Source organism: Centruroides vittatus, unplaced genomic scaffold, assembly GCF_030686945.1.
Source record: "Centruroides vittatus isolate TY-2023 unplaced genomic scaffold, ASM3068694v2 contig_1863, whole genome shotgun sequence".
In the NCBI taxonomy this organism is placed as follows: domain Eukaryota; kingdom Metazoa; phylum Arthropoda; class Arachnida; order Scorpiones; family Buthidae; genus Centruroides; species Centruroides vittatus.
The window spans coordinates 1-15,135 of NW_027121147.1; the positions used below are offsets into that span (position 1 = coordinate 1).

The following is a 15,135-nucleotide window of genomic DNA, read 5'->3' on the forward strand; positions in this document are numbered from 1 at the left end:
TGCGGTGGAAGTCTGCATAGCGCGATGAGAGGTTACACTGAGTTGAATTGTCATTCCGGACTGATTTGTCATATACCAGAGCGTGACATTACACATACGTGAGCATGAAAATTCAGACGTTGAAGCCCGTATCCGCCATGCCTCTATATGCCGGGTGTGCGACTGAGAACAGGTTGACAGAGTTAACGGCGAAAATACAAGCTGGCAGGAACTGGCGGCTGGATAAGCGGAACGTGCTGTACAGGAATAAAAGCGAACGGGCTTATGCGCGGTATTAGTGTGCGTACTTTGTGTGCCCTATGTATGGCGGTATCGGGAAGTCAGCTCTGGGGAGCATGGGGTGGTACGAATTCCCATCAACTGATTCGTGACTCGCACGCGCTAGGCAACACACGGTAAGGCTATCGACGGTGAACGCTTCTGGGGATATTAATTTTAACGGGAAATTTTAAAAAAACTTTCATTCGGGGGTGTTACATTAAAATATTTTATCAATTTAAGCGTATATATTTATACAAAGTAAAATATAAATGTGTGCAAATTTCTGCTTATAACTTTTAAATTTAGGGGGAGACTAAATACAAACGAACCAATAAGAGAACACGTTTAAACTACGTCCTATTGGTCAGAGATTAACCAATCTGGATTAACGCAAGGATGTTACGCTTGTATTCGTTTCCGCAAAATTCAAATATTACTTCACAACAATTAGTGCTTCATTTAATTGATTAACCATAATGAATAGTGAAAATGTATTTTAGAATCCCCGAAAATCAATCCTAATAAAACGGAAGAAAAAATTAGTAAAGGAGCAAAATTAAGTTAAATGAATTAGAATAAATGTATGTTGTGTTATTGTATTCATTATACTTAGGAAGTTTAAAATCACTAAAGGAAGTTTGTCACTTTAAAAAATTCAAAAAATGACCTATATTAATTTAGTTAAACAGTTCTAGTTCGCTTTCAGAAGTTTGAGAAACTTTAATCTCCTGTCGGGAATATACTGTCACCAGGTGGTCAGGAGAGACTCGCTAATCTGCAGCTCTTATTAAAGCGACGTCACTCGCTACAGCTCCGGGGAAGGTGAAGTAGGGAGGAAAGGCAGTCAACGCTACGTAAACAAACCACTGTACTCCACAACGGTTCGTCTCGGCCTCAACACTACCTCCTTCATCTGGCGTGTGATTTATGGACAGTGGAACAAACCCGATATAAAAGCCATTAGGAGGATTTGGTTCTGTCCTGGTGGCTTTCTAAACTTCCGACCGTTTAATGGGATTGTTTGTTAAGGAGTGTCGTACATACCGAGATTGGATTCCGTCTGGTTAGATAGAACGGAAATTTCGTCGACAGATTCGTTTATCGTTTGCTGTTTATTGATAACTTTATTTTATATTAAACTAAAAGATTCTTTGAAGTTAGGATCAAAGGACAAATTCCTTGGTACGAGTAGGATAAAGATTCTATACGGATACCATTTTAACTGAAAACAACTCTATTGGTTTAGCTTTCGGTGGAATTTTTGTTAGGTTATTAGACTACTTTTAACTAGAAAGCGCCAATAAATATTATAACTACCAAAAAATTACCTCAAACTCCATACAAAAAGAAATAGTATAACTTAAAACAATAGACAAACTTATGCTTGTAAGTTTTATTCAAACAATTCAACCAATAACACTAAAATTTAGAAAAATCTCTAAAAATGAATTATGGTTAGTTTGGTAAAATGACAAATTCCAGTAAATTCGCTTAAAAATCTATTAATAAGCTATATTTTAAGTTATTTAGCGAAATTTAAAGATATACACACATTCGCCAACATTCTCAGAAGCCGCTAAAAACGTCTATGATAATTTCAAAAATAAGCACAGCATTTTAAGCATTTTAAGTTTATTGTCCACATCAGCAAGCATTTATTGTCTTACTTCGTTTATGATACGTCAAAAATATACATAAAACACACACATTAATAAAAATTCAAATGTATCTGTTTAAAATTAATAAAGTATTTATATTCTGCAGATAAACTTGATATTATAGACGATTACTAAAAAATTTCGAATTTTAAGCTATATTAATGGCTACTGTAGTGTAAGATATGTTATTTAGTCATTATATAAGTCTAATAAAATTAGATTTAATAAAATCTATGAAGTCTGTAATACATTGATCACTTCACTTCACTAAGGAAAAATAAATTAATGCTTACTATTACATAAAAACACTATAGAAATGCCATTATAACAATATAATTACAAAAATTCTCTCCTTATAATATTCATATCTTACTAAAAGGAAAAAAATAAATATTTTAACTATTGAAGAATGTATTATTAATAGCATTTGTCCATTACTTCAGCATCTAGTCTATTCATAAAGATATGGCGAAGCTATCATGCTAACATATTAAATAAAAAATAAAATCGGAATTAATCATTTATATGAAAGACAGTGAGAATTTTAAACAGCCTAAATATATATGTAAATAAGTATCACGAAAATTATCGCTAATTATTAGATGATCTCATACCGGCGTATGTATGGCAACTTATATAATTTACAGTAGATTAGGGCATTTGGTTTGCTCTTCAAACTCTGCTTTAACAAAATAATCATAGAATATAATATTAATATATTTTTCGAATAATCATAACTGTTTATAAATTTATATGCATGCATAGCATATATTTTTGATTATAAACTAAAAAGTTTTGTAAAAATTAAAGTTAATACAGCAGAATCCTAGAAATATTCGAGGAAACCATATTTATCGACTTTCTCACGTTGTATTTCGAATAAGCTGCAAAGTTAGCATTATATTTAATATAGATAAAATTAATTCGCAAGATAAAACAGCAGTTAAGCGCTTTCAAATCAGTTCAACGATTCCATAAGCCAGTTTCAGTGAGCACGAATCCAAGGAACAAAGTTATAAATTAATTTGATTACATAGTTACATAACCGACCAAATTCATTCTATTAAATTTAGAACTTCTCTCATTAGTTACACATCTTTCTTCTTTAAGATTTGTTTGCAAGAATTAAAGACAAGCTACCTTTGAAGTTCCGACATATAAATTATTATATACATTATTATCAAACTAATTCAAGCGTGAAGACTTCAATAACCTATAATTCTATCGTGAATGCATCATAAAGTTTAATTTACTTTCATTAGAACTTTGAATAGTCTTAAATCTTACAAAGATCACGACGTAGAGAAAATAAGGAATAGATCTACAATAGATCTTATCGGGATATTATTTTTAAGATTTAAAATTAGTAATGAAGAACTTAGGAGTTAGAAAATATGACGTAATATCTTTATTAAGCAAAATATATTAGTGAGTAACTTTTCGCCCATGTTAGAGTTGGAGCTCATTGGGGAAAGCAGGGATAGGTAGGTATGTTTGAAGGGCGTTACAGACGTATCCAGTGAGGGGATCGAGTTAGACCCCACATCCTGTCACTGCAATTTCTAGGAATGGTGCAGCTGGCATCAAGTGTCGAGGTGTGTCATTATTGTATTACAGCAGACACGGCGACAGCTTCATTGTGTTCGTCGTAATTATAGGGCTTGGCGTTTGCAGACCGACGACGATGGTTTGGCCCGAAGGATTTATTCCAAATGTAACACGTGTGTTCTTGTCTTGATAAATAAATCTTTTTGTTTCCTTTGTTATACTTTAAAATCTTTATTGGAATGCGGATGAAGCTAGTCACCTGAAAATATAAATAAAATTATGTGTAACATATACGTCTCTATAGGCCTATCATATACACATAAAAATCAAGATTATCACGAGATAAATAAATTTCGAGGCTTGAAAATATATTAACAATCACAACTTTCTTTTTTTGCATAAATTTTGCAAATTATTTTATTCGGTCAAAGCATTATTATAAAACTAATAATAAATAATATGCAAATATAATCGTTTTGAATGTAAAGTTCTAAACGTTCCTTGACAATTCAGATTAATTTATATAATAAATTTAGTTTTATTTATTTTTTTAATACGTTATCTTAAGAAACATTAAAAGAATATATATGAAAAATTTAAGTGCTTCTATCGATAAAATTTGAAAGATTAATAGGCCTATAGAGTTAATTGAAAAATATGACTCGTCTTTATTTGGGTCTAGACGTTTACTATGATGCTTTTTTTCCTCTTTGCTAGTGATTTAACGCTTTATAACTGTGTAGTAAGAAACTCTACAATAACAAATGATTCTTTGATTTATTTAGCTGTTGTGTCATTGAAAAATTTTATGTCTGAAAATACCATATTACGATGATATAAATAGTCACAAATTGCTGTGGGACCGACTAGAAGTGTCTCAAACCACAACACCGCAGTCACGTACCATTACACATCTATATAACCCATAACTCCATTCTCAGAGGACAGTAAATGCTTTTTTATTCTTTATTGTGCTTAGCTCAGGTTGGAGATAACGTCTGTAATGACATCTCACGGGTAAGTAACAAACCTAATTGAAATGACTTCATTCAAATCGATTAATACATTAAAAAGGTGAAGAGATAAAAGTTACTACTATCATTTGAAATTCAAATTTATTATTCTTGCACACTAAAGTATTTAGATTATTTTTAAGTTTTGATTCTGTGTATTAAATATATTGAAATCATTTTAAATATAGTTCTACTTAAAATACTTTAGAGCTTATCTAAGATAATTTTGAATGGTCCGTATTTACTGTCATACTCAGCTACTTATACAATTTTGGTCAATGAGGTTTTCAACCGCAAAAACTATGACCATCGTCGACTTATAAACTTAAATTAGGTGCATTTTTATGGCACAACTATTAGCTTCTCTCAACAATGACCAATCACGATAAATTTAAACGAAGATCGTTTGTAATCATCGTAGAAAACAACCTGTAATTGGATGCGCCATAAGAAACAAGTATTAAATGATTGAAACGTGGTCGAAAATTGACCATACACCTACGAACGTGCCTTTTGTGACCGTCTTTCGAACAATCACGTAGGAGAGAATGAAAAGATTTATAATTTTGGAGGTGGTCTTCAAATGCGGATGAGAAATTGCGAGATCTAATAAGAAAGTATCGAGGACGTCATTGTTCTCCTTAACTCTCTAATTAAGTCTGTGAGAGTTCCGCACTGATGGGTCAACCTCTTCCCCCTCCATGTCGGTAACCTGATGGTCGACTCTGAGCGATAAGAGTCCTGAGGGACGGAGCGATAATAGGGAGATAGGCAGATAGTAAGAGATCTTGTCAACCTGTTTTTTCTTTTCTTAGTAAAAAGTTCGTTGAAACTCATTAAAGTTTCGTCCAGATATTCAACCATGCAATAGATTTAAGATTCTGGTAAAGAAACACAAATGATTCTTAATGGTAACTGAGTTTCTTGTTTAAAACAATAGAGTTAACGTAATTAGCATAGAAAATTGTAGGCTAATAAGTTGTGTTAATTCAGGAAATTCTTTAAAGTATAAAAATTTTTAAATCGTCGATAGCAAATAATTAAAATGTATGAAATACACATCAAACAATTATAAACAACGTATGATTCAAACGCGAAAAATATTCATTTCCTAGTTATGAATCGCATAGCTTTTTCAATACTATCAAAGAGCATTTATTTAAATAAAATAACAAACTTATAGTAAATTTAGTAATCATATTAACAGCTATTTGTTAAATAAAAATATTTCCATAATTTTTAGATGTGAATAATCATTTTCAAAATTAAACTCTAGAAAAATGTCGACAAAATATTAGCAAAATTTTAATTCATCTTAAAGCTAGCTTTAACTTTATTAAACAGTTTTATATATTTCTTAAACTATGTTATTTCTACCTTAATTATTTTCATATAAATTTTTGTACCAATTTTTAATTTAACATAAAGTCTACAATTCATTCTCTGAATGTATTATATTAATTCATAAATCATGTCTTACGTAAACACATTTATTATACAAAATGTAAGCAAATGAAAAAAGCATTTGCATTAATTTTAAGTACTGTATAGCACAGTTTATAAAATAATTTTAGTATTTTCTTCCATAAGTAATTATCAAATACAGATTATAATTTTACTTTAAGAAAAAATTACAGTATTAATTAAAAACAAATGAATTCCAGGTCACTTAATATCTGGCAAAAATCATTAAAAAATAACTTGAAAAAAAGTCAACTGAAAACATTAAAAATGCATAAAGTTTCTAAGCAAATTATAATTCTTAAAATTTAGTTTAAGAATTAGATTTATAAATGATAAATAGAAGTTCACAGATCCTTATAAGAAATTCTCCACCGTTGACAAGGAAGATAAATAACAAGCGAAAGATGTGTGTTTAGAAATACAGAATGAAATTTTGTAAATCTAAACAACTATTACGAATGTTGATTCGTTTTATTTCATAACTTAAGACTTTCATACAATAATACAAATGAAATTTTCATTAGGGAAGAAATTTATGAATTATGAGCTTTCATCCCAGACTCACATTTAAAAAATTACATTTTCTTTTTATAAGATATATTTTATTAACTAAAATTCTTATTTAGTTAACTTCAAATAAATTTATAACTTAAAAAAATATAAAATTATATATTATTAATAGTAAATTTTATGCTTTAAATTACATTAAGCTAAATAACAGTCAAGTAAACAATTTTTATAAGACTTATTTAACGTATTAAAAAATAAAATTTTATCACATTAGACTTATAAATAATAGGAAAATAAAATGGAAAAAAAAAAAATGGATTAAATATGTTGGCCTATAGTACAACACGTAACAAAGTGCAATGGAAGCTTCGTGTAATACAATACAACAGACTCTTATTGAATAATGCGCGATTTCTTTCTATTTAATGTAAACTCGTCTGCTTAAATGCTTTCACTAATTTATCTTGTAAATTATTACGATTCCTTAAAATTTATAATTGCAAAATAAATTTATTAGACTATCACAAACATTGCCTATAAAGTTATTTTTGCATCTATTTTATAAGATTTAAAAGAAATGATTAGATTTATCCCTTTTATAAGAACAAAATTCTATAAACAATAAAATTATCCTACTACAAAATTTTGACTTCATTTCGCATTGAGTTCTAAGTTTAATATAATTTAAAACTCATTAATGGCTCGTTTAATGGACTTGACGAGTTATGATTTTTGTTTTTCCAAAAAAGAAATAAATTTAATCAAAAATTCTTTACTTTAATGCAATTCTTCCGCAAAGATAATTATTCTAAAAGTGCACTAAAATTTTTCAACAGATGAATAAGACTTTTATTGGTTTTAAATCATATAAAGTTTTTCATCGACATGCTAAATAGAACTACATATGATCTATTGAATTATTTCAATTTTATTGTTTATATAAAAATCATTATGATTCTAATTATAATTTTCTTAAATATTCTTTTTAAGACTGATTTCAATAGTTCCTACTTATAAAATATAATTTTATTTGGTTATATCAAGAACTTTAAAGTTTAATGTAATGTAAAAGACGTTTGGATATTGAAACATTGCTTAATATTACACAAAACTGAACTTAGCAAAAGTTTATTTCAATTCTCTGTAGAGCCTAACAGTTTTTATCTATAGGTTATAATAGATGTTTTATTTAAGAAATACAATCATAAATAGTTTATATAATAAAAGCAAATAATTAAATATAGCCTACTAGCGATACTTTTACGAAGGATTTTTAAAGTAGTATAAATAGATTATAGACTAAAATATATATTAATATTTTTGCCAATTTTAGATAAGTCGACGGACAATAACATTAATTATTTATTTAGTTAATAAATGTTTACTTAAAACCTCCAAATAATTTATAACATATACATGTACTGTACTGTATATATTTCTTAGATATATTAAAAATAAAGAAAATATTTACATATCACAATGTTATCAGCAGATCCAACAAGTTTTATAAATATAAATTAATGAGAAAATTAACAAAAAAAATCTTTGTTACATTATTAATGTGTAATAAATAATGACTAATTATTAATCAATAAGTGACTTTGGATTGAAAATTTGTCATTGGTTTTATAAAATTGTTACTAGTTTTATGACGGTATTTCGTGACCGTCTAACAAAACAAAAACTAGAAGTATTGAAATCAATTTTAATTTAAGATCTGGAGATAAATATAAAACTTAAATTCTTTTCACAAACAAATGTATGATTCTATTGTTTAAAAATCGATAAATGATATGGTGAATCCTAAGTTAAACAGTAAAATGGACGAACATACATTCTAAGTTTCGATTGTGATATTTCATGTTCAAAAGTTTTTATTCCTATCGAATGAGATATAAGTATAGATTTGCATGTAATATAAAATCTATAAATCTATCATTTTTATCGTTTACTATATTTATATTTTGAAATGTATGTCTATCATAATAAAACTGTGCTGTCTGTAGTCATAATCAATATCTGTATTCCACTATAGTGTCATCAGCAAACATTTTTCTATTCTGTAGCCCTTAGGATATTATACTTTTTTTCATTTTTTTAATATTTTTTAATAACTTACAAGTCATTTATTTTAATAAGACAGAATATAAAATATTGCACAGTTAAGAAAAATTTACAACTATTAACGTAAAACATTTATTAGTTTCGCAGTTATTATAATCAAATAATTGTCTCTCATTAAGAGAACTTCACTGCTAATTGATCATTTGAAACTTGCCTGTCTTCATAATCATAAAATCATGTTACGAGTATTTGTATTTTCGTTTAAAAATAAATGATTGGTCTAGCATTTGAATATTAAAGAGTTAGTTACTTTACCCTAATTATAAGGCATTTACTTAATTTTTTTCTTCCAGATGGCGCTAGTTGTAATAGTATAATATGAATCAAATTAATACTTTTTAACTTCTTTTTTCATTTAACGTTCATTTTATTATTACAATTTTTCTAAAATAATAAGACAGTTCGTCGTGTGTTTTCTACTGTAGATGAGAAGAAACGGATTTCCCGTTTGGATATAAACTATTAACCTAAATTTTAATTATTTATTAATAAAAATTTAACTTAGAAGTTCGAGAATATGAGAAAAATCGTTATTTGTGTAATTTTAAGTAACAAATTGTTAATTCTTTATTTGTAACTAGAGCTTCAAACGTGACCTTTATAAGTTTTAAAAATTTGTATAGATTAAAACTTTTAACAAAAGCATATTTTTAAAAAGAAAGTAGAAAAATCTGGCATTATTACAAAAGCGAAGAGTTTATGATATAAAAAAATTGCAAAAATGAATACATTTTGTTTTTTAAAGAAAATTTTCATAAACTAGATAAAAACAAAGTCTGAAACATTGAAAAATTGCAAAAATGAAACGACCAGAGAAAAATTTTTTAAATGTGACTTCATTAAACTACAAAATCTATAAAATTTTTAAATATTTATATTTAAAATATCAATATATAGATTTGACATTGTTCTTAAAAACTAACAATATTTAACCTATTACTTAACCTATATATACTGTATAACTTGAGATAAACGTTAGACTTTTTAGTATTTAAAAGGTTATCCGACACTAGTCTAGAATTACTTTATCTTCTTAAATAAATGAAAATCGTAATTTGTACATAAAAATTTAGCAACTATTCATATTAACTTAAATATAAGCTATATAGAGATAGTGTAGATTGTATACAAAGTAAAATAAAACATATAAAATAGCAAATGAAAGAAGGTCGAATAAAAACCTAAAAATTTTACACGGAATTAAATAAATTTTTATTTTTAAAATGCAAGGTTTAGTTTTTTCTCAGAATTCGATAAAAGTGCTGACTTTATACAAATAATCATTATAATTACGTTACACTGCTGAACTTACGTCGTCAACAATGGAAAACTACTACTAAATATTCGGACAACCAATCATATCTTAGAACAGTTGAATGACATAAGGTGGATTTGTTTTTAACCAATCGGGATTGCTTCTGAAAACATTTTCAAAGGTGTTCTAACAAGACAAATATGTTTTTCCAAGTAAATCTTTTTAATGTTATTTTAATGTTACAATGTTACATAAGTGGAAAATATTTTATTAGAATAGAATAATTCAGTTTTATCATAAAAGTAATAAATTATATTCGATTAATTTCAATAAAGATCAATTCGAAATTTATAAAATATCTTTAGAATCGGCTTATATAACTTATAGCTTATAAATTTTACGAAATTATACCTATACATCATTCTTAATTTTGATAAATAAATTCTTAGTTTGAATAGAATAATGTAAACAGAAATTTTCGTATTCGCATTCCTTAGCATTTTTACATTCCACACAATTTATGGAATGTGAAAAATATTACAGGATATTTGCATTAACTGCACTCATTAATAGCCTTAAATTGTGAAAACTAATATCTCGCTGCAACCTATAATTAGATACAACATAATTCTAAGAAAATAATTAGTCTCTTATTTTATGTTGCGACCGACTAGGCGTTAAGGCTATAAGCATTATTAGGTTCCTGTTGAAATTGCATTTTTTTTTTATTCTATACTTTTTTAGATCGATACTAATGATATGACATCTATTGTTATCAATAAATAACCTTAACCTACTTCAAAGTTTAAGCAAAATATAATAGTAAGTTGGAGTAAATATTTTGTAAGCTGTTCTAGCAAAATTAAATTTGGTTTGGTCTTCTAATTAAAATACTAAAGAACATTAAAGAATGATACTATCGGTTATCGAAAATTTAAAATCCACAGTTCAAAATTATCAAATGACAGTCGTTTTTTATAAATTTATAGAAAAATGTTCAATATTTTGCTTATAAAAGAATATTGGGATCATATTTTTATGGACAATTAGTAATTATTTAGTTAAAAAGGTCATAATTAAACAAACTACGTTTCAAACTTCAAATTATTTGAAGGGAGAATTTAATTTGCGAAATGTTTGAATTTAGAAACTAGAAAAATTTAGACAGAAAAATTATTACTTGCAGTTAGAGCTTAAATTTGAATGTTTTGTAATTATATTCTGATATATAAGCTATTAATAGGTTTTATATAATAATTAGATAAGTTATACACTAACTTATATAAAAATAACACCTTAAAATTTCTAAGATAGGGTCGAACGGATTCATTAAATTCATATAAAAGCAATGTATGAAAATTTTCAATATTCATAGACTTCTATTTATTAATATATAAAGAAATCTATAATTTTAGATTCGTGGAATTACAAAATGTTTTCTACATTTTGTTGTTTGAATTCCAATTCAAGTTCGTGTTTAAATCCACATATAACTTAAGTAGTTCGACTTTTTTTGTATATTTATCAGAAAATATAATAAATTTTATCTTAAGTTTAGATGTATTATATACTGTACAGTGCATGTGAACTGTAGCTTTACAACATATCTACTCAGAGTAGTAGCACATTTTAAAAATAAATTTATCTGTATGCCTCCTGTAAAAATAAAAGATAAAAAATAAAAAAGTCTTGAAGTTCAGAAAAAGATTATTTTGCTTAAAGCAAATAGAATTGACGAACATTGAATAGATTTCAAAATATTTTTTGAGAGTCACAAATTTATACGAAAAGCTTTTAACAGACTGTAAACTTATCTTTGTTTTTGTTTATATAGATTAAAGTTAGAAAGGCGACGTCTTTACTTAAGAAGATAAAAGTAAAGTTGTATGAAGACTGATCAAAATGTCGTCTGATTTTCTTTTTTTCTCTCTTCCATCCGAGGACACGAAAATAAAAGAGGACACGGAGCTGCAGCGACGGGACCGACATAGAAAGTGCGGGGAAGAAAACAACACCTCCCTCCACTCGCTAATTACCGAAGGTTCCGCAAACAGGCCGGACGAACAAGGCGACAGCCGTGCCGGGACCCAATGCAGCAGTAAGAAGACGACCATCCATCAAATTCCGGCGACGAAATGGGAAAAAGAGTGGCGACGGAATCGAAAGAAGAGAAAAGAGACTTGGGTGGCCAGAAAAAACCTTCTTATCGACCCGTCCTTCCTTATGTGCCACTGATAGACATAGGCCTTTCCAAACTCGATCCTCTTCCTATTGCTTTAACCATATACTAACCGAATTATCCATGAAATTTGTTTATATATCACACGAAAATCTTATTTACTAAGTAGTAGCCGGAGTAACTCAACTTATTCTAACTTTATTAATTTTTTATCTATTCAAACTTTTAAATGAATTTGCACTTTCGATTCTAGTTAATTCTCTTAGATGTTTCATCTGATTCTTTATAAAAGTTTTAATCAAATTAAAAGGAACATTTCTAAAACTATTCACTACAAACTTTAAATACTTCATTTTTAATTGATAAATTCAACAATAAGTAACTTACTTAAAGCCTATTCTATAGGTAAATAATGTATTAATTTATTCCTAACAATGCATCTGTTTTATTAGGCTAATAGAAATTTAGATCATACAATTAAACTACATTTAAAGCTTATTAATTTGTTTTTATAAAACCCAACAAAGTAGTTCATTACTGAATAAGTAGCGATCTATGCCTTCCCTACTTGGCTACATGTTTTATTCTTAAAAATAAATTAATCAACTTTTACTCTAATTAGAGATAATCAATCTTTTATAAAGATATACTAATTCATCTAATGCAGTTAACTCATTAAATGACGATTTGTCATAAAATTTTACCGTACTCTTTTGGATTTATTAATGTGCTTCACTTTAGTCTTTATAATAACCATTAAATGAATGCCAATACAATTAACAAAGTTCTGAAGAAGTAAACTATATTTTAAAAAGAAGCAATCAGCATCAATAAACGAATAAAAATTCACAAAACTTGGTAAAATTCTATAGAATATTAAATAATAATTTATTTATGTAACCTTAGAATAAATGAGGAACAAACAAAAGTAAAAAATTATTCAAGTTTTTTTCTTAGTAATTATATTATAATTGACTTCCAATTAACAAAAAAATTCTTAATAAACTATAGTGTAATTACATAATGATGTTTTAGCTTTACTTAATGATTTTAGAAAGCTCAATCAAACTTTAAATATTTATAATTTGTTAGTTTACGTATCAATCATTATAATTTCATATAAAAAGATATACGAATTAAAATAATAAGAATGATTCTGAGAGCGTAAACTTATAATTTGTTTATGCTCGCATGAATTTATACTTGTTGTAGATAAGCTATAATTTTGATTTTTCTCAACAATTTAAATAAATTAAAAGAAAGAAATGTTTCGGTTTACTGCTTTAGAATTCATTTTTAAAAAAACTAAAATTATCACATGAATAAATTAGATTCGAAATTTTATATTAAATAATAATTTAATTCTACAACTTTTTCTGTAACTCTGTTGGAATATACTTTATTATTATTTTGTGTTTATGCAGGCAGAAACATTTGCGAAACATTCTAATCATTTTCTTAAGAAAAAATTGAGAGTTTTTCGAGATAAAATAATGGAACTAATGGAAAACGCTTGTCGGAGTTAAGCTACTGTGCACTACTTTGAGGAACAAAGAACTAATTCAGAATTTGTGACACTCTGTTATAGGCCCTATCTCTGTAACCATTATATATTATTTTATTTCTGTATAAGCCCTACTTTTTCTTAATTTTTATCACAATTTTATTCATTTTTATATACTAAATATTCCTAAAATTTCATAAAATATAGGAAGTAATCAATTAAAAAAACAAATAATTATTAAACATTCGGAATAGATACACACCTAACCTAGACTTACATCAAATAATATTTAAAATTTCGATATGTTTAAATAATGAAACAGACCCTATTTTAAATTTAAAAAAGTTATTTCGAGTTAATTTAAGCTTGCAAATTAAAAAATCTATTAACCAAGAGTTCATAAAAAATGATTTTCTTGTGATAACCTCATTTGAAAATCCCTGTTATAATGCGGTAATTCAGTTGTTTATTAATTGAAAAAATTTATGAAAAATTCCGATCATACTTTTAAAATAAATTAATTAAATAAACCGCCTAAAAAACTTAGATTTATTAAAATTATCAAAAATAAAACTAAATTTATAATATTTTATTTCATCGTTTTTCTTTTTAGAATCATGCTTAAAAATTTTAAAAAGTAAAAATGAATAATATCTTTATATATGATTGGATTCCTTTAAATTTCTTAAATTAACTTTATATAAAGATTTAAATTTTATTAAATTCTAGTAAACTATTTTTAGGAATTTAAATATGAACCTATGTTTAAAAATCATTCGTAACTAACCCAATAAATTGTTATCTGTATTTAAAAATATTATATTTCTGCTTTATAACTTCTTATTATACCTTTATTATTCTAAATCCAAGTTGATATATTTTATGCTTAAAATAATCCTTCAAATATCAGAGCAGAGTATGTTATAAACGTTATTTTTCTAAATGAATTTAATTAATCATTCTTTAAAAGCAGTTTTACGTTGAATAATCATACACAAATTTTATTCAAATAATATATTCTTACATTTTTTATATAAAAGAAAAACTACGGAGGAATGCAAATAGAAATAGAATTGAAAAACACTTCATTGTTTTCAGTTTCATTCTAGACTGAAATCTATAAGGCGTAAGCCTAATATGTTTTCTCAACAGCTATCTATCCACCCGTACTTACTATCAAGAGATGAAAGTGCCACAAAGGGATGAAGAGTTAAATCGATCTTATCGACGTTATGAAGGTTTGTTTCTTCTCTACGGCAGAAACTCTATTGCTATAGTTTAATAATGATTCATGGGATTTTCACATAATAGCGAATTGAAATTACTATTTGATCCTACAGTAATCAAATCTGCGCTTTCCTTGCACTTCTTTTTTTTTTTTGACAAATAACACCACCGAGGAAAATAAATACAGCTCGCAACATAAAGAATGATAAATTTATAGACAGAATCTCTTGCCTTTAGAAGAGCGAAGAAAAGAATTACATCATAATTGATTAAATATAGGCCCACTTAAAATAATTGCAAAATTAAATTATATAATGCATATTTTTTTAAATGAAGGAATATAAATATTATAGGTTATAATTTAGATATCCTCAAGAATAAAGCTGCATTTT

At 26.8% G+C, this 15,135-nt stretch overlaps 1 protein-coding gene across 1 annotated transcript in view; it reads right to left on the reverse strand.

Annotated features, from left to right (window-relative positions):
- Positions 1 to 3,304: 3,304 nt before the first annotated feature.
- LOC136969996 (homeobox protein Hox-B4-like) overlaps positions 3,305 to 15,135 on the reverse strand; it is a 51,948-nt gene continuing 40,117 nt past the window's right edge. The window contains exon 4 of the transcript XR_010879905.1: positions 3,305 to 3,726. The gene's annotated coding sequence lies outside the window, so the exon portion shown is untranslated. The remainder of the gene's footprint in view (positions 3,727 to 15,135) is intronic.